Genomic DNA, 27,097 nt, shown 5'->3' with positions numbered 1-27,097 from the left:
CCCATTCCCCCAGAGGTCTGTTTCATGTGGATCTTTGTTCTTTGGTTTTAATGTATTTCTCTGATGTGATAGACTCTTCCCCCACAGGGCATGAACATCAGATGACAGCCAGGCCTAAAGTGACCATGGGTTGTGAAACATTAAAAACTGCTTGTTCTGTTAACTTGAATATCCACAAAGGATATAACATTTGTCAGACACTGCAATAATATGGATAGATACTTGCACAATATGCTAGTTTTACCATCTTGTTGCCAGGTAGCACTGTTATGGCAATGCCTGGAAATGTGTATCCCATGCCCACGAAGGAGCCACATCTTTTGGTTTTGACAATGCTTGTTACCTGTGTGAGGAAATTGCATTAGTGCCATAATACTTTAATCAAAACCATACATGTCCTGCAACCAGAATAGCAATCATTAGTCATAATGTGATTTTCTTTCTCTTCTTCTTTTTCTTTTAACACAAAAGACTATGGGCCTCATTAAGAATTCTGTGGTGGAGTTAAAAAAGTGTCAGTAATTCCATTACCACCACTTTTTTGTGTGCTTATGAAATAACCTAACACACATCCGAGATACTAGAGGAAATATTTCTATGGACCACTTGTGAACAGCCCTCTAAAAAAACAGTACAATATAATGTATGTATTCACAAGGTCACTTGCTTCCCCAAAGACCATTTGTTTCTATCCCTTTGGTATGTATTGAGTTGGATTAAATCATCACATACAATTCAAATTAGTATCAAAATATCAATTTTTTTGTTGTTTTATAAAGTATTTCAATGAAAGTATCAACATCTACCATTAAATAGATTGTTTATACACAATTCTAAAACATATATAAACAAATGTCACACTACTCAATTGTACATCAGTACTATATTGTGGTACCTATATTCATCAACAAATTCTTTTTGTCAATAGGATCAGATTTGAAATAGGAATCTGTTGTTAGCTGCCCCTTCCCAATCAGGGGGCACACCCCAGTCCATACAATTTAATACTACCCGTGCTTCCATCACTCAGTGCATCTTTCATACAACAATCATACATTACCCAACATGTTTCTTTCCTTTAACATATTACACTTTTAACTCGGAAATTCTTCAGGGGTTTATACTACAATTATTCAAAATATACAATTTTATCTTTTCTTCTTGGATTAGTTAGGGGTTAAACTTCTAATGTCCTCCCTTTAATCTTCTCTTGGGGCAAGAACACCGAATGGAAATCTGTGGGAAGCAAGTAGGGGATACTCGATTTAGATTTCGACCAATCCTAGTTGTAATTATTATTAAATACAACACGCTGTGCTTCATGTCACAGCTGAAGGGAATCATTAACTTAGTCACTCCTTCTTACCATTTGTTTTTAACTCATTTCTCTTGGGACATAGTCCAGGTCACATATGGCTCTATCCTTGACTATCATTTAGTCTAATCACCATTTATAACATTATTTTTGTATACCCACATGTTATCATAGGGAACGGTAGTCTTAGCTCTTCTTTAGCGAGAGATTGGTCCCACTTTACCTTGAGCTTGTCACTTAAACTCGTCTTCTTAGTCTAGTCTTGCAATAGTCATGCTACAGCTTTCACAATGATATAGTGTGCAATTTTTCTTTACAATCTATGTCCATCCACGGTTACTGCCCCTAGGTTAGAAAGAGTATATATGAAGACTTTATCATGTTTATTGTTTAACTATAGACACACCGCAGCTTAGTCTCCTGCTCTGTCTCATGTTCTTACCATGGCCGTGCGGTTGCACACGTCCTTGCTTTGATTTGCTCCCCAGGGACACCGGTCCATATAGTTTACGGTCCTTCTAATATCTTCTGGCTATTTTTAAATGATGTCCAAAAATATAGGAAAGTGGGAGACACAACATCGTTTTAATGCTACATCTATTTCTCATATTGCTTACTGTCTAGATCAATTCAGTCATGTCTCTAAAGTCTACATTATGTCTGCTGCATATTTTGTCCTTACCACTTAAGGGTAGTTTTTTATTACTCTTGGTTTTAAAGGCTTCTCTGCATGTGGTGACTCAATTACAGCATGCACAGGGAATGCACTTCTTGTCAAGCTTCGATAGCCTAAAGTCGACAGCTGGTGGGCTGGGGTGGAAGAGAAAACAGATTTGCACCGTCTATATCAGGGAACCGTGGTGAAAAACACTGTATGTCTAGCACTTTTTTCAAGAAGCCAAAATCTTACACAGCTTCAACTATTAGTCTCTTATACTTGTCAAAGGTTTCCCCTTTTCTCACCTGTTTTCTCTGTTTTGCGGAATCTTTTGTCGGGGTTTTCTTTCTAGCAGTTTGGGTCTTGTACAAGCCCGCTCGGCCGTCTTCTGATTCCAGGATTCATTCAGCTTCTTCGTCCGGGATCTAGGAACTCCAGGAAGCTTGGAATGGAGGCAGCACACGGAGGCGGTCTGCGCGGAACGCGGAAGAGACAGGACCAAGGAAGGTAGTAGGAAAGGAGAAGGAGGAAGGTCTGGGAACCAGGAAGCAAAACAGTTCAGGAGAACGAACTATGGAGCACGTCAGGCCACAGCTATCGGTGGCGTTGAGATGCGCGGAATCGCAGGGGAGTGGCTAATTCATAGAACGTGCTGCATAGGACCTAAAGGTCGATAGACCGCGTTCCGTGTATGCGGCCATGTTGGGTGTACTACAGCGAGTAACCCCTGACGTGCCAAGGACCAGGAAGACCAGAAGGGGCGTGATCGATGGATCATGACAATACTAAAGAGACAGCTTTTACCACATGCCCTCCAATTATTTTTTACCTGGGATTGCTCTTGGTGCCTGTCGCCTATCAGGGTTTAAATCACTCTCTTGTCACTTCCATCTCGCCCTCACGCTTTAGCAGCCGTCTGCTTCTCGACTCTAACTAGTGGCCATGAGTTTCCTTTTTATCTGGTGGTCCACCCATCACGTGACCCATTGTCCCGTGATCTTCCGTTTCTTATGGTGCTTTTCTTTGTTTATAAACGCACCTCGCTGAGTTTTGCCTTCGGCCCCCCACCTGTACATCAGGTCCCAACACTGTGATGACCGTGCAGGGGAGAGCACAACGGCTGCCACCTCCCCACCTCCCATCACACGTTTGCAGCACAAGGCGCACGCGTAAGTCATGGCTTTCACATTATGGCTGTGTGTAGTACCGTTTTATCTGCCTCAGTCTTGCTGGATCTCCGCGGGGTACGGATGCGTGGGATGTTTGTTTATTAGCCCTAATCAATTTCTGGTAGTATCCATATCTAGAGGCTACAAGTCTTCCGGCTAAAAGGGGCATTGTGCTTTATGTTTTAATGAAATAACCACCACTTTTACTGTGCCGTTGAATTTTAATTTGGCCTTGAAGTGGTTGATTTGTCTACAGAAAGGTGCTCCTCAACTCCTAGACCAACAATGTGCCTGCTTACTGTTCCAGAATTACTACTCGTGGAAAATTACTACTTGTGGAAAATCTTCCATAATCCTCAGGGAGTCCACAGGAATTCAAAATGGATACAAACACTGCATTGCCACACCTAAAAATCTTGCTGCAAATGTGCATGAGTGAGTGGCAGTAGTGCTAAACAAGTTTGGTGGTAATACCACAGTAAAAATCAAAGAATTGACTGAAAACTAATAATGTGTTTGTCAACAAAAACGTTGTTTTCTTCTTAAACAGCCAACAGCTGACACGTGTTTCGACCCGTGGTCCTTCTGAAGACTGATACATGAGCTGTACCCTCGTACACTATTAACTATCAAGTTCAGGTTAAATAAAATAAGAAAATCATTTAAGACCATGATTGTATACCAATCTATAAAAATACATGTGCATTTAACATAAACCATGCCATCTGCCATCACTAAATGGTTATCGACTCTATGGGCCTCATTACGACCCTGGCGCTAAGAGGTTAATGGCGCCGTAAAAGGCTGCTGCGCCGTTAACCCCTTAGCGCCTAATTACGAGGTCCCTTTGCGGCTCCCGACCTTAACGGGTGGTATGGAGCAGCCATTAAAGTAGGGACCCGCAAAGGGACCTTGAAGGTAATTATGGTACCACAATTTGCGGTACCGTAGTTACCACCTTCCCCATTCCCATTGAGCCCTATGGGGCAAAAATGGGAATGGGGAACGGCCAATGGTGCATGGGGAATTACCGCCCCGCCAACCTTGGAATGGGGTGGTAATTCCCCATTGCACCATGGCGGACTCGTTACAATACCGGCAGCAACCATGGTGCTAATAGTGCCATTGGTTACCGCCGGTGTTGTAATGAGGGCATATATCTCCTTAAAATGTAGACTTGGTGAGTTAGTGAAGCACCCAAAGTCCACAAATCACACTTCCAGACAATCTTCTGAATCAATCCAAATAAAATCTCCTATTTCACCTATGCATTGCGCAAATGTTGCACCTGCCCATTAATGCTACTAGAGCATTCACAGCGGTGTCTTTGGATCTAGATAGAATCTAAATGCATGAGTTGAGTGCATTTATCCAAGTGATTACCCATGTTGTATATATCGGTAACAATTATGATTGAATCCACTATTCCTGGCTGCTAAATTCTGAAAAATACAAATGGTTGTTATTGTTTTATTGACCTAATGGACAATGTCCTCTCCACATCTTCTATTAGTGGGTTTGCACGTCATTAACTTACCCCATAGATATGTGCAAGTCATTAAATGTGGCATTATCATGGGATTACGCGTGTACATTGATGTAAATCCCCAATTTTCATAGGACTGCATGGGGATTTTTGTTATAGATTTACCACCAGCGGTAATACTGCATGACAAATTCACAGATTTTTGGAGATAGAGTGGCCTATTCACCTCTGGCTCTTTGCTGGGGGTGAATCTTCTACTTTAGCTCCAAAATCGGAATTCAGCAGTGCAGTAAATGGAATTACTGCCACATTTTCACCACATGCCAACCTTTGTAATGAGGCCATTTATGTTTTGTGGATCATTTTATTGATCAATACTTTCTCTGGATACCTTTGATAATGGGCACAGCACAAGGTTGCGAAGGGTAGCTTAGCTCACAAGCCAGGTATTTTTAAATTGCTTCAAGTCCCGAACTGCATTTGGTTCTGCAAGTTGATGCTTTTTGTATTATGAGCACAAACATAATCAAACGCTCTTGTTTAGCTCAGGGTTTTAAATCAGTCTCAGGCCCCTAATGCCCACTACGGCCTTCGGTCTGGATCTAAAAACATTAATCAGAAGATTGGAATGTTGCCAGTTCCATTAGCGACAAAGCATTAGAACTCTCAGTGGCTGCAGAAGCCAATCAGGTTGTTCCAAACCCGTTGGGACAGAAGACTTGCACCACCTTGTGAAATATCACCCCAATAGAAGACAGCAATAATGGTTACTGGGAAACGTCCAAAAAGACAGAGTTTATAATCCCGAATGGGAGATTTGGCCGAATTTCTGCCGTTCGAAAATTCAGAACGTCTGAAAAGTTTGACCAAATCCCACATTTGGTGGCAAGGGCTGCGGTAGCTGCGGGGGAGTCCTCCCCACCCTTGTTTACTATACTGTGAGGGGAGGTTACAGGGGTGTCCCCCGCAGCTGGTCCCGTAAAAAGTAAAAAAAATTTAAAAAAAAGGAAAGGACCCAGCAGTGCCGGTTCCCGATCACGCTGCAAGGTAAGTAGGGGTGTGGGCCCGGGTAAAGTTTCAAATGTTTCAGTCTTTCAGTCTTTTCAGTCTTTTCTCCCTCAAACATTTCCACCACGTGTTTCCTACGCCAATTTCGGTTCCTGCAAGTCTTGTGTCCCAACATTTTAATATTTCTCCTTAGTGTTCCCATGTTTTAAACAGAATATTCTACCACCATTAGGTTGAATTATCTGCAAGCAATAATCCCCCATCTCCGGCCATAACCAGGTGGTAGCGTCCCTTAGCCCTCAGTATAAGCCCTGAGCAAAACTTGGGCCAAGGGCTGTTACCTCTCAGAATGTAGGATAACTGCTTAATTAGGTATCTTCTTATTGATCAGAGACACGTTTTCTGCTGGTTCCTTACTTATACAATGTATCATTGTGCCCCATCACAATTGTTTTGTGCACATGTTATATTCAGCAGAGCTTGTCTCTGAAATGTTAACGGCGTGGATCTTCGTTCAGAATTCCCATAAGGAACCATTGTAGGCTCCGACCCACTCCAGCAGTTATGGAGATGGAGAAACCTGCAGAGATAATCGCTGCATTGCATATTGTTTTTCCTTTTTTATGAGGCATTTGTTATAAGATGTGTTTCCTCCACATGCAACATACACAAGTGTGGGAAAGACAAGCAAATTGAATGTTGCTTAATTTGGTTATAATTCTGCTACTGAAGCATGTCCGCCATATTTTTGGCCACCGACGGGTATTAAGACTGATGCTGGCAGATTTCACTGCTGTGAGGAGAGAGCGCGAGACGGTAAGCAGAAGCCTGAAGAGGCAGATGGCGCCGTCCCTGCACAATGGCTGTAGCATGAAAATATCCACCTTTGCTTGAGGCACTGGAATTCATCCAGTCAGACACGCTTCCTGTTTTCTTTCCCCTGACTAAGGATTAGCTTTCTTCATCCGCACCTACATTTGCTAACCTTTGAGCGCCGCCAAACTGGAGAACGGGCTGCCTTCCAGCCCCTGTGTTCTCTTCCAGACAAAAGGCACGCTGCGCAACGCGATCGGATATGCCTGGCAATAAAGCGCTATGCGGGCCATTAGTCACCTCAGGAAAGCTTCTGGGAGAATTGGTCATTTCCTAATAGGTCGCTTCGCTGCAACAAACTGTGACCCCTGTTAATGCTACAATTTAAACAACTGTTGTGACTGCATTTTAAAAGTGGTAAGTTTGGCGAACACAGTTTGATTTAGTCAACATAAGGCAGTTGTTGAAACTCAATGACTACTCTACACTGCATGTTTTTCAATAATGTTAAACTTTACTGATGATTTTAATACCAGCATCCCATTAATCTTTTAGATAAATATTGAAAAACATTAAGGAGTATTTTACTGGCTTATGCCGTGTCGACAATAATTACATTTAGAAAAGCCAGAGCTAAGGACAGGATAGGATTAAAGTCGTGCCCCTAGACTGTCACTAGAATAAATCACATTAGGGGACCTTGAACCATCTACTGTCAGAACCCAGGGCTTCTGTTTAGACCACGAGCCGCCTGTCCCCACCTAAATAAACGCAGTGGCTTGCACCTGTTTCTTTCAACTCCACGCTCTGAAGACAGTACTTATTTTCCATTTGATTTCCTACAAAGTCAGAGTGATTAAGACCCTTATTCCCTTCAGAATGGAGTACAATAATTCCATGGACCTGGTGCCCCCGTCCCATTTCTCTCACTGCACGACGTTTGCATCTGCAATAGCTGATTCTGATACAGACCTCAGAGTAGTCCTGGAGTAGGGGTGTTTATGTGAATTATAAAAGCTCCCATATTTGGATCAGAAAAAAAATGGAAAAAGGGAAAACCTTAATACTAAAATGATACATAGATCTTGTTAATACAAAGTTTGTTCTGGCTTTTGAGGAGACCACAACCAATGCACAATCCGCATCTCCACGTGTACAGCATACTCTAAATGTGCCTCTTTGAGCAGAGCAAACCCATCCTGTAACACTGCCCTACTTGCACATTAGATAACAGAATTACACATTGTTTTCATCCTTCCCAGCTCAGAAGGAACCCAATGTGGATGATTAGCATTAAAAAGCCTAATTAATAAAATAAAGAGACACAGTCTAACTTAAAAAAATTTCCCTCGATAGGTGTAAACATGGTTGTCACAAGAGTTGGAGCTATGAACAGGAAAAAATAAAAGTAACGTCAGATAGTTCTCATGAGTTCCCACACAATTCAACCACTATTTACACTCCATTCCCTATACAGTCTTTTCTGAGCTCTCCTTTCTCACTTCAACTTTTGCATAAAAATAACAATGTATTGGCTATATGAACATCACGTTAGCCCCATGTTACATGGATGAAAGCACATTTACTTGCATCTCTATGTGATGATGGTCACATTTTAAATATATCAAGATGCTGCGCTGCACTCAAGGAATGGATGCATTGTGATAGCTGAAAGCTTAAAAAAGGCAAACTCCAAATTCCTCTACTTGGACACAAACGGACACAAACATTTAATAATAAAAGAACCTGACGGGGCGTAGCTAGTGGGCTCGGCATGAAGACGTAATCTCTGCGAGCTCCAGGGCCGCCAGCAAAATCCTACAATATCCTGGAGAAAATCACAAAGAAACGAGCGTACACCAGCATCAAGTTAAAGCGTACAACCTCTGCTACAGCCTGCTATAGTTTGGAGGCATATCGGCGCCCAAACTTGGAGAAATTCACCAGGGGAAAGTGAGGAGACCGGCGCCGGAGCACATCCAAGACGGCCGGCGGACGCTGAGGCGGAAGAACTGCCGCACAGGCCAACGCCTCTGGAAGCGGACCGAGCCGCAGTGGAACACACACTGCGGGGCCGGGCGGAGAAGGTGTGGCATTGTCCCTCCCCCGGCACTCCGCTTTTCCCCTGCTGAGGAGGCCATTGCAAATCGAGAGGGAAGTCCTCCGCCTGGTGATTCGGTGCTGTGGGGCCAGACGACGCAGGAGAAAGGCGCTGGTCCCCGACTGGGGATCCTGCAGCTCGAGGCGGGGTTGCGGACCTACGCTTCCTCGGAAAAGAAGAGTCGGGGCAGGAGTGACTCCGGAGGAACGAGACTGCTTCTGGAGGTGTGCAGGGATCCAGTCTCCCAGGCCCCCGCTCCGGTCGAGAACAAATACTCGCGAGTGCTCCGTTTAACGTCGAGTGCCCGCTGACACTCCAAAAGCTGAGACGGTGAGGACACAAACCCCCGGCGCAGCGGTGAGAGGCCGGTAAGGAGTGGGAAGAGCGGGGTGAATGCGACACGATCGGGCAAGAGGGCGGAGAGCAGACCCCCCCACGCCCTTCAACTGCCACACTGATCATATCAGCCCAACTCACGGACTGCAATTAAACCATTGGAGAGGGGTGAGGGGACTGAGCTAAACCACCACCCAGATAGGCTATAATATACAATAAATCTGCTGTGGGAAACACTCCTACTCGAATTGCTGGACACACAGGAGGCAGCCCATGTGTAAAGGCTACAACAAAGTCACGAAAAGTACAAAGTGGGACGAAGTGGGCTATATTCACTCCAGATCTGAAAAGAATAAGGAAAGGGGGAAATCTCACCCAGCCCAAAAGACTAGTAAAGATACCCCGACTCAACATTAACATCCACAATTAAACCAGAAGCTGGAGCATCCCCTATATGTGGAAAGGAGAGAAAGTGAGACCCTGATACTAGAAGTCGCATCATTGAACCAGCAACATAGAGGCAAGGCACTCACAGTGGGACCAACAACTCATTACAGCATACCCTTGCGGTGCTGGGTGCATGCACGCCAAGGAAACTAGATGCTACAAACCGCACTGCATTACACAAGCTACATGAACAATTTCTAGGTACTGGAGAGTGCTGGTTGGAGGAACAATCCAAGTGGAAACTGCCACCATCTACGGATCACCTTGCTGAGTGAAATAGACAGCCAAAAGCGACAATACTGCTGTCTTTGCAACGCACGTACGTGTCGATCCTGTCAGACCCTCCCTTGGGACACAACAAACCTCTGTTCTATCATGACACTGATCCAAAATGGGGAAGGACAAACCAAGAAAAACATCTACACAGAGCAGGATAGAACAATACGCAACAACACCCATGTCCCGCTCACCAGAACGTCCGGCATCAATTGAATCTGATAACAAGGAGGACGACATCTCCCTTAGAGAAGTGATGAGTGCTATCGCCAGTTCCAGAACATCAATGGAGAAGAAGATGGACAGTATTGGTGCCGACGTGTCCTTGCTGAGACACGACTTGCAAAAATTGATCTCGAGCACCGGAGAAGCCGAGGCCCATATCTCAGAAACAGAGGACAGCCTACGGGGAGTCAACAGCTGTATATCTGGAATGTTAGACCGAATAAAAGAGAATCGACGATAATGAAGGGAAATCCAGGTGCAACAATATCCGCATACTTGGCCTCCCCGAAAAGACAGAAGGGGCAAGCATGGAACTGTTCCTCAAGGAGTGGCTCACAGACATATATGATGCAAAATTCTTCTCTAAATTCTTCTCCATTGAGCGTGCACATCGTATTCCAACTGGAAAAGTCACACCAGGGGCACCACCACAAGCAGTCATTGTAAGATTCCTGAATGACAGAGACAGGGATGCTGTGCTGCAGAAGGCGAGATCGAAAGGACCCATCACTTACAACGGATCGAAAATCGCTTTCTTCCCTGACTTTACCAGGGAGGTGCAAAAAGCGTGCCAATTATTTGACCCACTCAAAAAACGGCTGCCATGCACTAGGAACAAAATATGCTCTGATCTTTCCTGCCCAGCTCAAAATATTCCACAATGGAACCACAGTGCACTTCACAGATCTGAAAGAAGCATGGAACTGGGCGGAGAGACACATAGCAGGCGACTGGAGCGTTAGAAAGAAAACAGGAGGTGAACGGAATGGGCTGCACCCTGAGAGACCATCAGAGAACAGACCCCAGCAACAACAGGAAGGAATACCCCCATAATGAAATGAGCAACGTCCATCTGTTAACAACAGAAACCGACACAACCACTGTATGCTGAAACGTAACAGAGCTCCTGCTCCAAACAGTAACAAGAATCAAAAAGTACACAATGGCTGGCAGCCACACCAGAGCCAACCCCCCCTGACAAGGAAGAGGCCACATAGTAATTAACCAGTTTAGTTTGGACTAGTTTCTTAAGTTATGAAGGGGCGACAGATAATTCAGTTGGGGATGAAGTGTGGGGAGGGGGGAGTTGGATATAAGTTCAGAAGATGGAAAAGCTCAACTGAATATCGAAGCATACGAAAATTGGAAAGTAAACAAACACTAGCTGACGTTCCCTGCCACAAGGCGAATAGGAATAACACTACTACCCCAGGAAAACGCGATGTCACCCAGAATCACGAACACTGAAGTACCGCTGCTGGACATCAAGACCCGAACTCTAAAGCTTATCACTTGGAACGTGAATGGATTAGGAAACAGCCTAAAAAGACGATTGGTGCGACAACTGTTGAATAGGCATAGCCCAGACATAGCCTTCTTAACTGAAACTCACTTGGCGGGCACAACCAATGCACTGTTCAACCGCTCCAATTATCACACAGCAGCACAAGCGGGCTTTACGATGGGAGCCAGAGGAGTACTGATACTTGTACTTAAAAGATTGCCACTCACCCTCACAAAAACAACGCAGGATACAGGGGGCATATTTACATACGCCATAGGCACACTCTGGAATAAATCAATATCCCTATTGTTGATCTACGCCCCGCCTGCACTACAACCCACCCTACTTGAGGACATAACACCTTTGATGTCCGATGATGCCTCTGATATCCTGATCCTTGGGGGTGACTTTAACGATTTCATGTGAGTAATATACATGACCGCACACATCTACGCAGCAGAGACCCCGACTGCCGAACCAACCTGGACTCATTAGTGGAAACACTGGGCAGCAGAGGTGTGTGGCGCAACCTGCATCCCGGAGAGCAACAATACTCCTATCACTCAGGGGTACATGCATCATTATCATGCCTAGACTACTTCTTTGTACCTGCAGCAATAATACACACAGCAACACGAGCGGAATACCTCCCAAGAGGCATCTCGGATCACTCCCCTCTACTCATGTCGATAACAACATATAAGCCGAACCCTCCACCGACGTAGAGATTGAATAGTTATCACCTAGGCTCTTCTGAATTAGTAGAACGCCTACAAGATGCTAGCATGACATATTTTGAACTAAATGAAGGGTCGATAGACTGTTCTATCACACTATGGGAAGCCTACAAACCAGTGATACGAGGGGAAATTATTTCCTGGACTGCAGCACAAAAGAGAAAATATCTAGAATCAGTGAAAGAGGGGGAAGCGAACGTACAGCAGGCAGAGGCAGCACACCTAAGCCACGACTGCGCTGACACGAACAGAGCATTAATCCTGGCGCAGAAAAAACTTCAAAACATTGCACTGGACACTATTGAAACCACAGTAACCGTAGTAAGGATACATCCACAGTCTATAACTCACATACCTACTAAACCCTGTAGCACCATAACTGAGCAACGTAGGGACCAATATTGTTAATTGCATTGCTCGTAGCTAAACTGGTTTTAAAATACACAATGATTTGACTTTATATCTGTCACTCTTGGACTGGAAGTCAGGGTCATCAGGCACGTTTTATGATATAATATGATATGATATGGCATTTATAGCGCCACTACACACAAGTGTTTAAAGGCGCAATGAGGCAAGGGAGGTGGAACAGAGGGATGACAGAGACAACAATCTTACTAGGCCAGGTGAAATTGAGATCGCGCAAGTGCAGGGAAGGGGGGAGAGGGAAAAGTGCAAAGGGGAGGGGCAGTGCAGTACATAGGATAACAATACAATAATAAAAAAAAACAATAATACAATAAATAAGAAGTGCAGCCAAGTGGTGGTAAGTGCAGGGGTAAGTGCAGGAATCAGGTGCTGGTAGGGGGCTGTAGGGATGCAGAAACAGCCCCCAAGTGCAAGGGTTGCCAGGGGGGCAGTGCAGGTGTGCAACTGGTGGGGAGGGGCCTGGACAAGAGACCATAGGGTAGCCAGGTAACCAGTGGAGTTTCAGTTTCAGCCAGGTGATCATCGGTAGAGAGGAGGAGAGGAGGAAGAAGCAAAGAGGAAGGTCTTGTGGTGCTTACGGAAACAGAGATGGTTCTCCACAAGTTTCAGAGAGACAGGTAGGCTGTTCCAGAGGTAGGCCCCAGCCGAAGAAAGAGTTCTACCACCAACTCGTTGCTTGGAGAAGCGACTGACCCTGAGGGAGTTGGAGGCGGATGAGCGAAGGGCTCGATAAGGAAGATATTTAAGAAGAGCGAGTTGAAGGTATTGAGTCCCCAGGCCCAAGAAGGCCCTGTGGACAATGCAGAGGGTTTTGAACGTAATCCTTGCAGCTACTGGGAGCCAATTTCAGTCCTGGAGAGATACAATCGCTGTGCTTGAGGCCAAGGACAAGTCTCAAAGTCCTGTTTTGGATGAGTTGCAGAAGGCGGAGAGTAGAGGCAGGCAGATTTAGAAAGATGCTGTTGTAGTAGTCCGGCCTAGAGCGAACCAGAGCTCTGGAGGCAGTGAGCATCTGGGGGAAGGAGAGGAACGGAAGAATACCTCTTAGGAGGTGCAGCTGGGAGTGTGACTTCTAAGAGACGATAGAAATGTGAAGAAATAAGGAGAGTGTTGGGTCGAAGATCACCCCAATGGTTTTAGCCTAACAGGTGGGAACAGAAAGAGGGCTAAGAGAGGCCAGCCAGAGAGTGATAGGAAAGGAGGGAGCAGGTGTGCTGATGAGAAGAATCTCAGTCTGGTGGTATCAACAACAAATTGGTTCCCTACAGACCTAAAACATGCTCCTATTGGTCCTCCATGCAAAGGGTTTAATGACAATCACTGTATCAACATGTTTACTACCGTAAAAAACATCTTTTATTCAGAACTAGCTGATATTCCTAGAGTTTCCCAGGCTTTCATTCCCTCATAGGTACAGGCAACTGTGCAAAATTTGGTGCAGATTGGTAAAACTGTGTGGAATTGTATAAGGAACAATGCTTTGCCAAACCACAAATGCACAACCCCCTATTGACTTTTGCTGAAATCCAGGGAAAGGCATGGGGTGTCCAAATGTCATGTAGCCAGTAATGTCCAGAGGGTCCTTACAGGTGGCTCTTCAGAATTTGGTGCAGATTGGTGAAACGGTGCGGAAATGCATGGGGAACACACACAAACCCACAAGCCAGTAATGTCCGGAGCGTCCTAACAGGTGACTGTGTAAAATTTGGTGCAGATTGTTGAAATGGTGTGGAATTCTATAGGGAACATATGCAAAGCCACAAATCCACTAATTTTCACTTTTATTACAAGGCCTGCAGTCGTGGCCCTGTATTTATGGTTAAGTTGCTCAACCCATAGGAAGAGCACATTTCGGCGGCTTATAACTTCGCCGCCCCTGGTCGAATCCTTACAAAACTTTGCAGAAAAAGTATATGTCCCCGTCAAATTGGTTCTGTGAAATCTGGTGAGGTTTTGTGCAGGGGGGAAGTTATAGGGAATGTCCCAAAATGTGTGGTTTTCCCATAGACAAAATGCAAAAAAAACTACGCTGGCGCCTACAGCCCAAACCGCTGGACAGATTTTCACCAAATGTGTGACAGGAGTGGTGGCTTGGTTCCGAAAGTATGCTTTTTTAGATTTGGTGTAAATCCGTCCAGTATTTCTTTTTAAAATGGCAACAGGTAGGAAATAAAAAATTGTGATATATGGGTTCGGTTTCGGACTCACTTCCCTGGTCATTCTGCGGATGGGCCTCCGATTGATCCAGAGGGCGAGGTGATGTCCACGGACATTGGACGCACCCAATGATTGGATGTTAAAAAGCACGCCGTACGTCAGATTTTCTGATACGCCCACCATGTTGGATCCGCGATGGTGGTGGAAAGAGTGGCTGGGAAGGGTGGGGGAGTGGAAAACCTTTTATATGCGGCTATTTATGTAGGTGGTAATAGGTCGGGCAGGTGTCGTAGCTGTCTGCACACACCGCAGTAGTTCGTGGACAGCTCTGTGAACGGTCGGCTTGGAAAATACATTTGGCATTATTTGATGGCTGAATGAAGGTAATGGGGAGCTGTTTTTATAGGTGAAAAAAGGATTTGGAAATGCTGCCGAGTCCGTGGTCAATTCTGGTGTCTGCAGACAACATTTCGATTGCAGGGGGGGGGGTCAGGGTTAGTTTTATTACTTGATGGTGTATGGTACATACTTCTTACATAGTTAATTGTATTTTGGTGCTTGAGGCCAGTGGCCAGAATCTGGGGGGCATGGCCAGAGGCCCTGCCCCCAAGAATATGTCCACTGGCCACAACCACCACAGTAGTAATATGTGTTTAGCAATTATAGCTAATGTAGTAGGAGTAGGGGCAGAATCACCAAACTAGTAATATGTGTATAGTAATTATAGTTAATGTAATGGGAGTACTACGTTTTTGTAATATGGAGGAATGATGTAATTGAACTGTATTATGAATCTGGAATCTCTGATTTATTTTCTGTGGGAAGAAAAACTGTACAATTTGTTAAGCAGAATAGTTTTACTGCTCATAAACAGTACATTGTAATTACTATGTTTGGTACAACATTAGGCATGTCACACTGCTGTTGTTTTGACATGAGCGTAAGGGTGACAGTATGTCTGTTTGAAGTATGTTGTGATTAAGGGAATTCTTGAAGTAGTTAGCTACCTGTTGGCGTATTCTAACTACATTAGAGGTTAGAAGATGTTTTGTCATATAAGAATTGGGATAGTATATGTTAAGTGTTTTGGAGTAAGGGTGTTTTTTAAGCAGTTAGATACCTTTTGGTCTATTCTAACTAGATTGACTTTCAAAAGTACTATTGTAGTATTATGGCAGTAGTTAGATACCTGATTGTGTTTTCTAACTGTTAATTATGCTATAGTTTAGTGACTAAATTAGGGTTGAAGGAATATTAAGAAGGCGTTTGAAAAATGTGCTGGTAACCTATGTTTTGGAGTAACAGAGGTATTAATACATTCAAACCAACCACTTCTTTTTTGACGTATGCAGTGTAGTGCCCTGAAGTGGTTGTGGCACCAGTGTGGTATACTGTACCTACTGTTGTGAAAGTTTTTTTTCCAAGAGATGCTTGGCCATGCATGAAGCCTGGAAGCTTACTGTTATTTTTGGTACCATCTGTATTGCAGTGTACCTTAGAAGCATTAGTATGACATATTGGCTATGTGAGTTTATTTGTATGGTGGAACGATTGTCTGAATGTCAAAAAGGGCGTAATACGCAATGATTTCCATTCTGCAGAAGCTGGTGAAATGGAATAGTTTCAGAATTTATTATGGATACATAAACAAATCATTCATTAGGGATGTGGACTTGTGAAACATGGTTGCAGAGAGTGCATGTATGTTTCCAAGTGTAAGAAATCTGGAATATTTCATTAAATAGGGATGTTTTTGGCTTCCACTACTTGTAGTTAGTACATTAGGAATTCTTGTGGATCTTCTTTTGTGTTGATGGTACATTTTACCATTCCTGCGCAGTAGTCCAATTCTTGCCTTATACCTGAGACATTGTAAGTGTTGTCAGGATTATTTGTTGCATTTATGTGAAGAGCAAGCATTTGCAAACACAACTGGTCCGAGTCGTTTAGGTAAATGATGTGAACAATTGGTGGCAATTGAAAGAGATTGTCACATTAGCATAACAATTTATTCCAGTTGTGTTGCAGAATTTAAGTGGACCCAAGAGCTCTGTTTGTGGATCGTTTGATGGGTCTGCAGATTTTTCTGTAGAAGAGACATTTGTGTCTTTGTCGCGGTTTATTACATGGCCCAGGGATCTCCTCATCCTACAATGAATGTGGCGCACAATAAAAAGGCTTCGATTTTTATACTTCAGATTCTTTTTGAGAAGGCCTCCAACCCGTCTCGCACACAACCTCCACAAACATCCCGTGTCACAATGGACTAGGAACCAGGTCGGTATGTATCAATAAGATATTTATTAATTTATTGTTTAATGTCAAATTAGAATAAACAGCTCACATGAGCCACACAAAGACAAAATATCCTTTTTGGGCGAGCAGCACACTGAGATAACTCAAAACACACAGTGACAAGAATTTCCTTTTACTTCTCCCAACACTACAATCAGAGAACAGTTCAAAACACACTAAGAATATGAAAGCAAACAAACAGAAAAATGCATGCACATAGAATTATGTTTGAGTCCCAGCCACCCTCACTCCACCAAACATCCACTAGGCTTATCTCTTTTGGATGGAAGACAGTGGCAAGGAGTGGGAACACAAGGGACACATCAGATTTAGAGTTGTACTCACAGAAACAATATGAAAGCAAGAAGCGCAGTGGAAGAATTTGTTTTCTAAAACACAATGGTAAAATCAGTGTGTGACTATGTAGCACCATGGTTATGGGAAAGAATAGAAAGAAAGGGAATTCATTTTGCTATATTGAGGAATACAGGGTGAGCTTTAGAGAATACTGGTCAGCACACAAGGAGAAAAATTGTTTTTGGGAGGTTCAACACATGGACAATGTGAAAGGAAAATGCAAATAGAAATTCGGTTTTACCTCACAAAGGGGAAAGAAGAACAGAATGGGAAAATCGATTATGGGGATGTTGAGCACAATTTCAATGGGAAGGAAAATGCAAATGGGAATTTGTTTTTACCTTACACTGGGGAAATAGGGACAATATCGTTTGTCACCTTACAATGGGAAAATGGGAGCAATTTAATTTTTGAAGTTAATTCTTTTGGCACATTTTTAGGACTATACCAGTTCACAATACACTGGGAAAAGATGGTTGGTTTCAAATTCCAACAATACAAATCCTGTGAAATCAATTGGGAAATGAATTGATTTACTTAGAGAAATATACTAAGGATCTACACAGGCAAGCAAGGGCTTTTTCAATTGGGGAATTGCTAACATACACAGGCAAACAGGGGAGGTGATTTTCAATGGGCAAATCTCTAGGGCAATGCTAAAAGAATAGAGGGCTTATGCAACCTATGGCCTGGGGTATTTCTACTTACAGTAGAGGTCTGTATTGGACATCAAAGGGCATCAGGACACAGCTGGGACAGCAGAAGGGGGGCCCATCAAAGTCTCTGCTGAGTCCTTCAAGGGGTCCCAAGAAAGTCTCCAATCCTCCTGATTCCTCTGCAAGCTAGGCCTTTCACTGCTACTGCTGGGATGTTTCTCCAGATTTTGACAGTAGATCACCTCAGGGGTTACTGGAAAGAGTCCTGATCTGAGGCGGGCTTACTTAGTTATAGGGCAAATGACATCACGAATGTATCAACGTTCCCACAGAAAGGATTGGTTAATGTTCAGTACTTCACACCCACCTTGGTGCTGATAGGTCCAGAAATTATGGGAGTGCTATGGGACACCGGGGGAAGAGACCACTTCATCATCTTACTTCGACAGTGGGGTTTGGTCTGGTTCAGGGACATAGAAATCTACCTGCATGACGAGTGCCCTTAATCTCCATGTTTTGACAGACATGAATGCATTTTTAACACTATATTTTCCAATTAATCACATAAGCCTTGACAGGTGTCTGTGCGTCATTCCTTTGCAAAGATACAATTTTTCTTTATTTACTACACAATTATACCAGTGAAAAATGTGTTCCTTGGTGGCTGGCATATGAATCATACTGGGCCTACTTTAATCAACTTTTTATAGATCTCAAATTCACAAGGAGGGCCACATTGCGTTTTCATTAATAACTTTTAGTATCTTGATCTCACCAAAATTGTTTTTATGTGGTGAGAAGCGGTTAACTTTTACCTTTTCAGAAATCCTACGATGGCTACTGTGTGACAAATAATGTCAATTTTACACACTGAAAACCATTTCTCCCATTTTATACAATGGGCAGTCAAACCACTCCTGGACTGTTGCCCCCACCTTCCTGGAGCACATGGCATCAGCAGAGAGGACTGTGTTTAGGTTAGCCTGCTTATTCCAAGCGTTAATGACCAGCTAATGCATGTTTTATTGTGGCTTGTGTGACCTGGGGTCATAAAGCTGGAGAGCAGACCTGTCTTTATCTTGTCCAGCCAGTGTATTTGATCTCAGAGCGTCCTATTCTCTCCTGCAGTTACAGGCATCTCTGGGTTTCCAGGATGACCAAGGAAGAAATACAGTTTCACATTTGAGGAATAAAAAGCAGAGAGAAAAAAAAACAATGGCATGCAACACAGGGACTTTCAAAACTCAGCCGTACCTTGCCTTTTAACGTCACATTTCACTTTAAAATGAACTCTTGGAAGGCACATAGTTTAACATGTAAAAGTGTCACTGCAAAGCTGTTCCCGGCATACAGTGGTTAAATGAGGGCATCATAATTACACTTTTAGATACTTTGATGCACATCTGGCTTTGCAGAGTATCACTTTATAGACAAAATTTAAATGTCATTTTGTTGCTTTCACCCATGAACAGACAACATTTTAAATCCAGTTCAGCATCCCATTATAGATTCTGTGCACTGTGATTTCATCTGTGATGGGCTCATTATGAAAGCAAGTTCATATTTTAAAAGTCTTGCAAACACTTTTTGCTGAGGATATTTTTAGTTAAAGGGAAAAACAAAATTACTCAGTTTATTCAATGTTCATGAAAGCAAGTGATCTGCTTCACGGCAACTGCTGCACACAATGCTGACATTCCATTGAGGGTTCTGTGGATTAGTCAAAATACCCTTGCCATGTGTCTTTCACTTTCTTTGTGAACAGCAGTTTGCCTTTCTCCATATTTTGCTATTTTAGCACCTTTCTTTTCCTTTTCTTTGAAAGTGCAGGGCCTTATATTGGAATTTATGTCTCACATCCCAGGGCTATTACAAACCACAGATTCCCCCCTCCGAGCTCTTTATTGAATTTATGCAGAGAGAAGAGCTAGGAGAGAGTGGGGTGTCCATTTCACGTTGCCTGGGTTCGTCCCAGGAATCTACTTTAGAGTGTGCCTGCTCTTGGGTTTGTTCCAGGACTCTCCTTCAGAGAGCGTCTGCTCTTTTCTTGGTCCTGACGGAGTGGTGCTCTGGTCGGTTCTCCACTCTTTTCAGAGTTTTATTTTTCCATTAGGTTTTTATACAGGGCCTTGCCCGTTCCATCTGGCTCTAGAGGCAAGGAGTTATTTATTCTGCCAAGAAGAAAGGATAGATTAAGTAGTTCATACAAAACATTTTTCCAAGGTAGGGATGTGTCATCGACAACAAAAGAACAAGAGACATATCACAATATATAACATTACAAACATTGTTTTGCATGCCAATCATTTGCAAGCACTTCAAATTAAGGATAATTGTTCTACTTCCTGTAAATGTCTTATTATCTCCATCCAGGTTTCATTTCTTTGCTTTTGCTCTTCGAATGGTTCCTGGGCTCTACCCTCACTGGGTTCTTCAATCAGTCGCAAGTTCTGCATGGGATGACATCTCTTCAACTGATTGATGTGAACCCATTTCTCTTCCGTTTGTTCTCCTTTAGGGATGCAGATCTTATCGGCTACAGGTGAGATTTTATCTATGATTTCAAAGGCGCTGCACCAGGAGAGGAGGAACTTCTGCTCTTTGGTCTGGTTCCTTTGAAAATTTTACAAGCAGACCCTGTCTCCTACCTGGTACTCTTTCTTAGTGGTCTTTAAATCGTGGTGAGTTTTCATCCCCTTTTCCGACTTTTCCAGATTTCGCTGAGCATACACAAAAGCATGCTGAATGTGTTTCCGCTAATTCCCAATGCATTCATGGGTCGTGGATGTGTTGATCAGGGTCTACTCTTGAGTTCTATAGAGTAGATGCTGAGGTAATATCATTTTTCGTCCAGTCATGAGCTCAAATGGTGACATTTCTTTCACAGAAGATGGTGTAGACCTGATGGGCATCAGGACAAGTGGTAGTCACATGTCCCAACTAGGCCCCCAGTCCACCACAAACTACGTCAGGATGCCTACAATCATTTTATTGTACCCCCCCAAATCCCCCACTTGAAGCTGGGCAATAGACAATGTGGAGTTTTCTCTTTACCCCGAGTAGCTCCCACATCTTTGTCATCACCTTGCTGGTAAAGTGACTTTGTCGGTCCGACTCAATCCTTTGGGGAAGGCCGAAATGTGAGATGATGTGATTGATCATCAGGGCTGCTGCTTTTTCTGCCTTGCAATTTGGGCCCGGCAGACATCCCACCCACTTGGTAAACAAGCATGTCACGGTTAACATATACTAGTTTCCTCTAGAGGAGCGAATCAGAGGCCTGATGAAATCTACTTGTAAATCTGACCAAGGCAGTGTCACCCCCCTTTTCTGTAGGGGAGCTCTGTGTGCGCACGTATAAGACACCCCTTCAAGTATTGGTCGAGGTCCTCACCCATGTGGTGCCAGTATGTGACCTCTCACAATATCTCCAAAGTTATATCAAACCCCCTATGACCAGCTGTGGCCACGTCATGGGCGTGACTTAACATCAGGCTTTGGAATGAGCTAGGAACCACCCACTGGTCACATCCAGAGATGTATCACCCTAGCAACAAACTGTCTTGGATTCGGAACATTTTGGAAAATGGCATCAAAACGCAGAGATCCTCTTTCCCGATGTAATTGGATTCAGTCAGAGGAAAATTCACGGGGTCTTCAATGTATTCATAAAATTTACCAATAATCGGATCCCCTTCTGTGCCATTATCAAATCAGAATCTGGTGTTTCCTTACTCCACTGGGCAGTTGGCAGTTCATTTTGGGCAAGTGTTTGAGGCCTGGTGACAGCAGCGATTTTGATTTCGCCCAACAGGACTCAATCTCTATAAGATCCCCATTGATGGCTCCAGTTTTGGCCAACTGGTCAGCCAAGTCATTTCCGGTTTTGCCTGGGCCCTCTACTCTGGAGTGATCTTTGATCATCAATGGATTGTATTAATTTCCCATGCTTGAGCAGTTTGGTATTTTCACACAACATGCCTCTATTTTTCCAGTTTATCAGGTGCTCCATGAACCCATTCCTGACATAATCTGAATCATTGATTATGACCAGTTCCCGGAGTTGGTGTTGCACAGCAGTGCGGATGGCTTGATGTACTGACATCAACTATGCCATCGGACTACTTCGCGGACTGATCTTGTACCCAGCAGAGGACTCCGGGGCATCACTCATCCAGGCGTTCCCAACACCAGCCACTAGTTCCTTTTCCCCATTGTTGTCATCAAGGTAGGAGCACCCATCCACATAAAGTGTGGGTATCCCCTGGCACATGTCTTTCTCATAGACTTTGTGTGGGTTAGTGAGGTATGCCTCCATGTTGTCTTGTGTTTTTAGACTTTCGTCCTCAAGATAGTTTTCTTGAACACAGTCATGCAAGTCAGCCAAACCTTTCACGGGGGGACTCTTATTGTTTTGGCTGTATCTGACCTCCACAGGAAAGCCTGGCATGACAGAATCCAGGAAGCCATTCTAGAATTACTCACGTTCCTTGTTCGGATTCTGTGACTTTGGAGATATTGCAAGATCTGGTGAGGAGTCTCGACAATGATGTGCTCCGCTAGATGTGGTAATTCTTTAATCCCCACACCGTAGCCAGGAGTGCCTTTTCACAATCGTTGAATTTATTCTCCGTAGGGGAAAAAGTCTTGCTCGCATACGAGATTGCCTTGTTGACCTTGTCCTTGACCTTGTTGACCTTGTCGTGCTTCTGGTATAATACTGCTGTTAAGCAAGTATTTGTGAATCCCGTCTCCAAGAAGAACTCCCTGTTTGTGATGGGGTAAGCGAAACAAGGCGCATTTGGGAAAAGGCTTCTCTACAGTTGTTTTACTGCCTCGGCTTGCTCTGGACCCTACTCCCACTTCACCCTGACCTTTAGTAAACCTTGTGACCTCTGTGTAGTCCTCTATGAACTTCCTACTATAATTCGTAAGTCCAAGAAGACTTCATAGCTCCTGCAGCGTTGTACAGTCTTTTAATTTCAGTAAGGCTTCCACCTTTTTTGCCTGAGGACTGAGACCCTCAGGGGTGATTTCGTGCCCTAAGAAGTTCACGCACGTCTTACACTACTGTGCCTTCTGAAAGGACAGTTTTGCTCTGGCTTTCTTCAATTGGCTCAGAACACAGCGTTTTTCATCTATGTGTTCCTGCACAGTTGAGCTTTTGATTAGAACATCATCTATATAGGCTAGGTTTCCTCTTTCATCCAAATCGGGCATGGCCTCATGCAGAAAGATGTTAAATTTGTTCCCTGAGTTTATGTATCCAAAGGGGGTTTGGGTTAACGTGTACTGTGCCCCCCGAAGGCAGCTTGTACCGGTCTTCCCTACTCACGGGTACTGTCCAGTAACCATTGGTCAGGTCAATGGTGGTATACACCAGTCCCTAATAGATGTAGGGAAGAGGGCATCTCCACATGTGGACCCATTTGTTTAACTCCCTAAGATCTCTGCAAAGTCTACATTGGCCATTGGGTTTGAGTATCTCCAGTACCGCGTTATTAACGATACTGTGGACTGAATGAATAATCCCACAGGATTCTAAATTCTTTACCAGCTCTGTGAGTGAATCCATAGACATGAGGGGCAACCAGTATTGCTTTACAATCATGGGGTCCATCCCAGGGCCAGTTTGTATGGAGTTGGAATGTATCTTGGTGCAACCACAGTCGTATGAGTCCATGGCTTAGATCTCTTGAAAATTAAAAAAACACCTGTTTCAGCTTCTGCTCTTGCTCCTCTGTCTCAAAGGCATCAGCGAGGTTGATTCATTCCTCAACCATCTGCCTTAAGCCTGGAAATACCTTGGGTTTCGCAATTTCTGCAGTATCCTCCAGTTGAGTGGAGAGATCTCTTGTTATGGTGTTGGCCTGGACATGAGGTTTCAAGGAGGGGAGGCAGTCACTGTTGGCTTGAAAAACCACCTCATCCTTCCTGATGTCGCGGGTTACCTCTTCCCCACCATAAGGACAGGAAGAGTATACCAAGATATTCCCCCCTTGCTGGGTGAAAATCTTTTCCGGAGGCATGTCGTCATCACAATAGTAACAGTCCTTTGGAATTTGTCCCATGATCTCATTCCGTAAGTCAATGGAGAAAGGTTGGGCATCAACCACCATTCCAATAAAGGTGTCTGCGCCCAGAATTATACTTCTAGGGTCACTGTTATCCACCAATATTCGAATGGTGTCATGTTCTAGGTCAACTAGTGCTGTCGGGTTCAAATACAGCTCCTGCTATTGGAGGTGATAATTCTATTTTATGTAAGAATCCTGGTTTTTGAGGTTCTGTCCTTGATTTGTTCTTAGGGGAATTGTGAATTGTCGTACCAGTCCTGGGATGGTGGCCTCTTCTTCCGTTTGAATTTCAACTGCATAAAGCAGCATTTGAGCTGACCGAAATGCTTTCTCATGATTGTCAAAGCCCATGGGGTTAGCCCCCAGTCGGAACAAGACTTTGTAATTAATTAGGTCCAAATTAATTGCGAATCGATTTAGATGTCACTCCCTGAGTAAAAGGTGGAGGGGACATTTCTCACAACCCAGCAATTATGATCTATTCTTTTGTCGCCAATGGAAATGTTTAGAACGCACCTGCTAGCTAGATAGGAGATGTTTGGAATCTGGAGTTTCCAGGCCCATTTCCTGCTTATCAATCAACTTAAGTGTGTGAATGGTAAGATCTTTTGGGAGTGTCCTGAATAACGCTTGGCTGATGAAGCTTTTTCCATTATTCAGGCATACTCTGGTGAGAACAGGCTCCCCCCCACTCATTTACCGGAATGGGGAGAAACAACTGTTCACCCTTTTTCTGGATTTCAGTCAAACTCTGAGCTGGTTTTTCATCATCTTTTGTCATGGTATTTGGGTTTTCTTCAGATTGTGGATTGTTATAACATTTCAGAGTATTTCCTTCCAGTGTAGAATGCCACTTAAAACTGGGAGGAAGGTTGATTTTCAAAAACAGAGAAGGGTTCCCATCACTAGTTTGTTCTCCTACAGAGATGACAGTGACATCAGGGACTTGATTGTTCCTAAAGTGTAATTCGATTTGGTCAGACGGTTGTTCAATCATGTGGCATGTGTCATTTAAACCTATGTAATTTGTGCATTTTTTCAATTATACTGGCTGATTAGTCTGTGTCCAGATGACCTTGTTCACACGGTCAATCAGGGGTGATAAACTCCAGAGGTAATTCCCCGGTAGACAAGGTGTGCCCCCTCGAGTGACGACTATCCTGGGTGTTTCACCGGTGTCACCCAATTTTGATCTCCAGATCCACAGTCCCCTCGACGGAAATGTAATTTTTGTTGAAGTTTTGGAGTTGTCCATGAAGAAGTGTGAGGAGAATTTGGACTCTTCCCCTTCCTGAATTGATTTGGTCCAATGCCTTTTTGGAAAAAGGGTGGCTTGGGATCCTGTATCCACCAGCACTGGAAATGCACATTGGCCCTGTACCTTCACAGAGGCATACAATCTGCCTTCTCTCTCTTTAAAGGGGCACAGGAAATTTTGAACTCCGATACTGTGTGATCTTGAGCAGTTTTCTGTGTCGGAGTCTGGGAATCTTTAAAAAAAAAGGGGCACCCAGATATCTGTAAGATTGGGAAATCCCCTTTTTCCTTTGATTCTTTGCTGCCCCCCTTTTCCTAGAGACAGTCACTTGAACCGATTTGGGTGGAGGATCCCTCATTTCTTTCAGAATCATCCGGGTGATATGGTTGGGTTTCAGGAATTGGTGGTTCTGGGTCTGTTTCCATACTTACCCATTCTAAGTTAAGGTCTTTTGGGACACATTTTTCCTTGGGAGTAATCTCCCCTTCAAACTGGATTACGCAGACTTCCTCTACGAAATGGGTTTTCTTTGTCCCTTGGTTTCTCCTACTTACCCTCTGTTCCCTAGGTTGCTGCTTTTCAGGGGTAGGAGATTTGGATTCAGGTTCGGAGGTTTATATGGGTTTTTCTTGGGTGAGAAAATAAGTTTCCTCTTGGGCTTTGCATCTCCCTTCCCCCCGGGCCTCTGTTGGTTATCAGGGGTTTCTCCCAGTCATTGCTCCGGGGCACCAGACCCGGGGTTTGAGCTGTTCTGGGCAGCCCTGTTCATTTTAGGGCCCTGCTGAGCCCTCAACATGTGACTCAGGTTTTGGGTCAGACTTTGGACCTGGTGCTCCAGGTGCGACATCCTCTCTGGTTGGTATGTTGGTCTAGAGTCATACCTTTGCTGCTCTCTGGAAGGGTAGCTGTCCCTTCCCCTGGATAGGTCAGGTATTGAGGGTTTCCCTAGAAGACCTCCATCCTTGGTATCCCACCCCCCTGATTTGTGGGTCTAGAGTCCTGAAAGCGGGGAGAGAGTGGATGATTGTTCTGAAAGTTGGGGTTTGGATGGTACCTCGGGAAGAAACCTAAATTGGAGGATGAAATATTTCTTCCCTCCTGTGGGATGTTTTGTGGGAAGTTTGGAGGGAAGTTTGGAGGGAGGTTTTGAGGGAAGTTTCCTGTGACCGTACTTACCTGATTGGACGCCCCCTTGTGCCGGTGAAGTCCATACATATAGGTGTCAGAGTCAGGTGACGCATTTGTTGGCTACCCTGCCTGGCTACCACCCAATTGGGATTGATCAAAGAGTCTCATCTTCCTCTCATTTGACTTATTATAGGGAGGAGTATTTTAGGCCCCCCTATTTCTAAGTCCAAAATGGGGTATTCTTCACCTCCACCACCTTGGCAGCAGCGGGGGCTTTGGATGGTTTGGGGTTATTTTTGTTTTCAACTGGCTTTTGGACCTCATAGATCCAGGTAGCCTGTTCTATTCTCCACTCCAGGGTCCTTTGCTCATGGAAGTCCCTTACCAAATGGGTCATGATATACTTATAGAGGGCATGAAAATACATATTTATAAATTCCCTATTATTGGTGTGCACCCGTCTAGAGGTCTGGGAAAATGCCCGGTTCAGTTCTTGCACAAACTCTCTAGTTGCCTGGTCCTCTCGCACTGCAGGGAGTAGGCTGCCTTGCAAGCCTCTTGAGGGTTCCTGTGCACATAGAAGTGTTTCAAGATGGCCGCTTTGTAGGTAGACCATCTTAGATGATCTTGATCCTCCAGTCCAGCAAAGTAGCTGGAGTATTCGTGGGAGAATGTTCACTTGACAAACTCCATGGAATTGTCATAGTTTTTTATGCCAAATGATGTCATCATCTGGTCATACCGCTCCGGATGCTCCCATACTGAGTATTTTGCATTTTTGTGGTAGGGAGTAATGAAGCTTCTGATGGCTTTTATTTGCCGAATTGGGTCTTTTACGAGAGTTCTTTTTTTGTTCGGCAGACTTCTTTTTCTACTGCACCTGA

Source organism: Ambystoma mexicanum, chromosome 7q (genome assembly GCF_040938575.1).
Source record: "Ambystoma mexicanum isolate Mex_15411 chromosome 7q, UKY_AmexF1_1, whole genome shotgun sequence".
Classification (NCBI taxonomy): domain Eukaryota; kingdom Metazoa; phylum Chordata; class Amphibia; order Caudata; family Ambystomatidae; genus Ambystoma; species Ambystoma mexicanum.
This window is presented reverse-complemented; position numbering follows the sequence as displayed.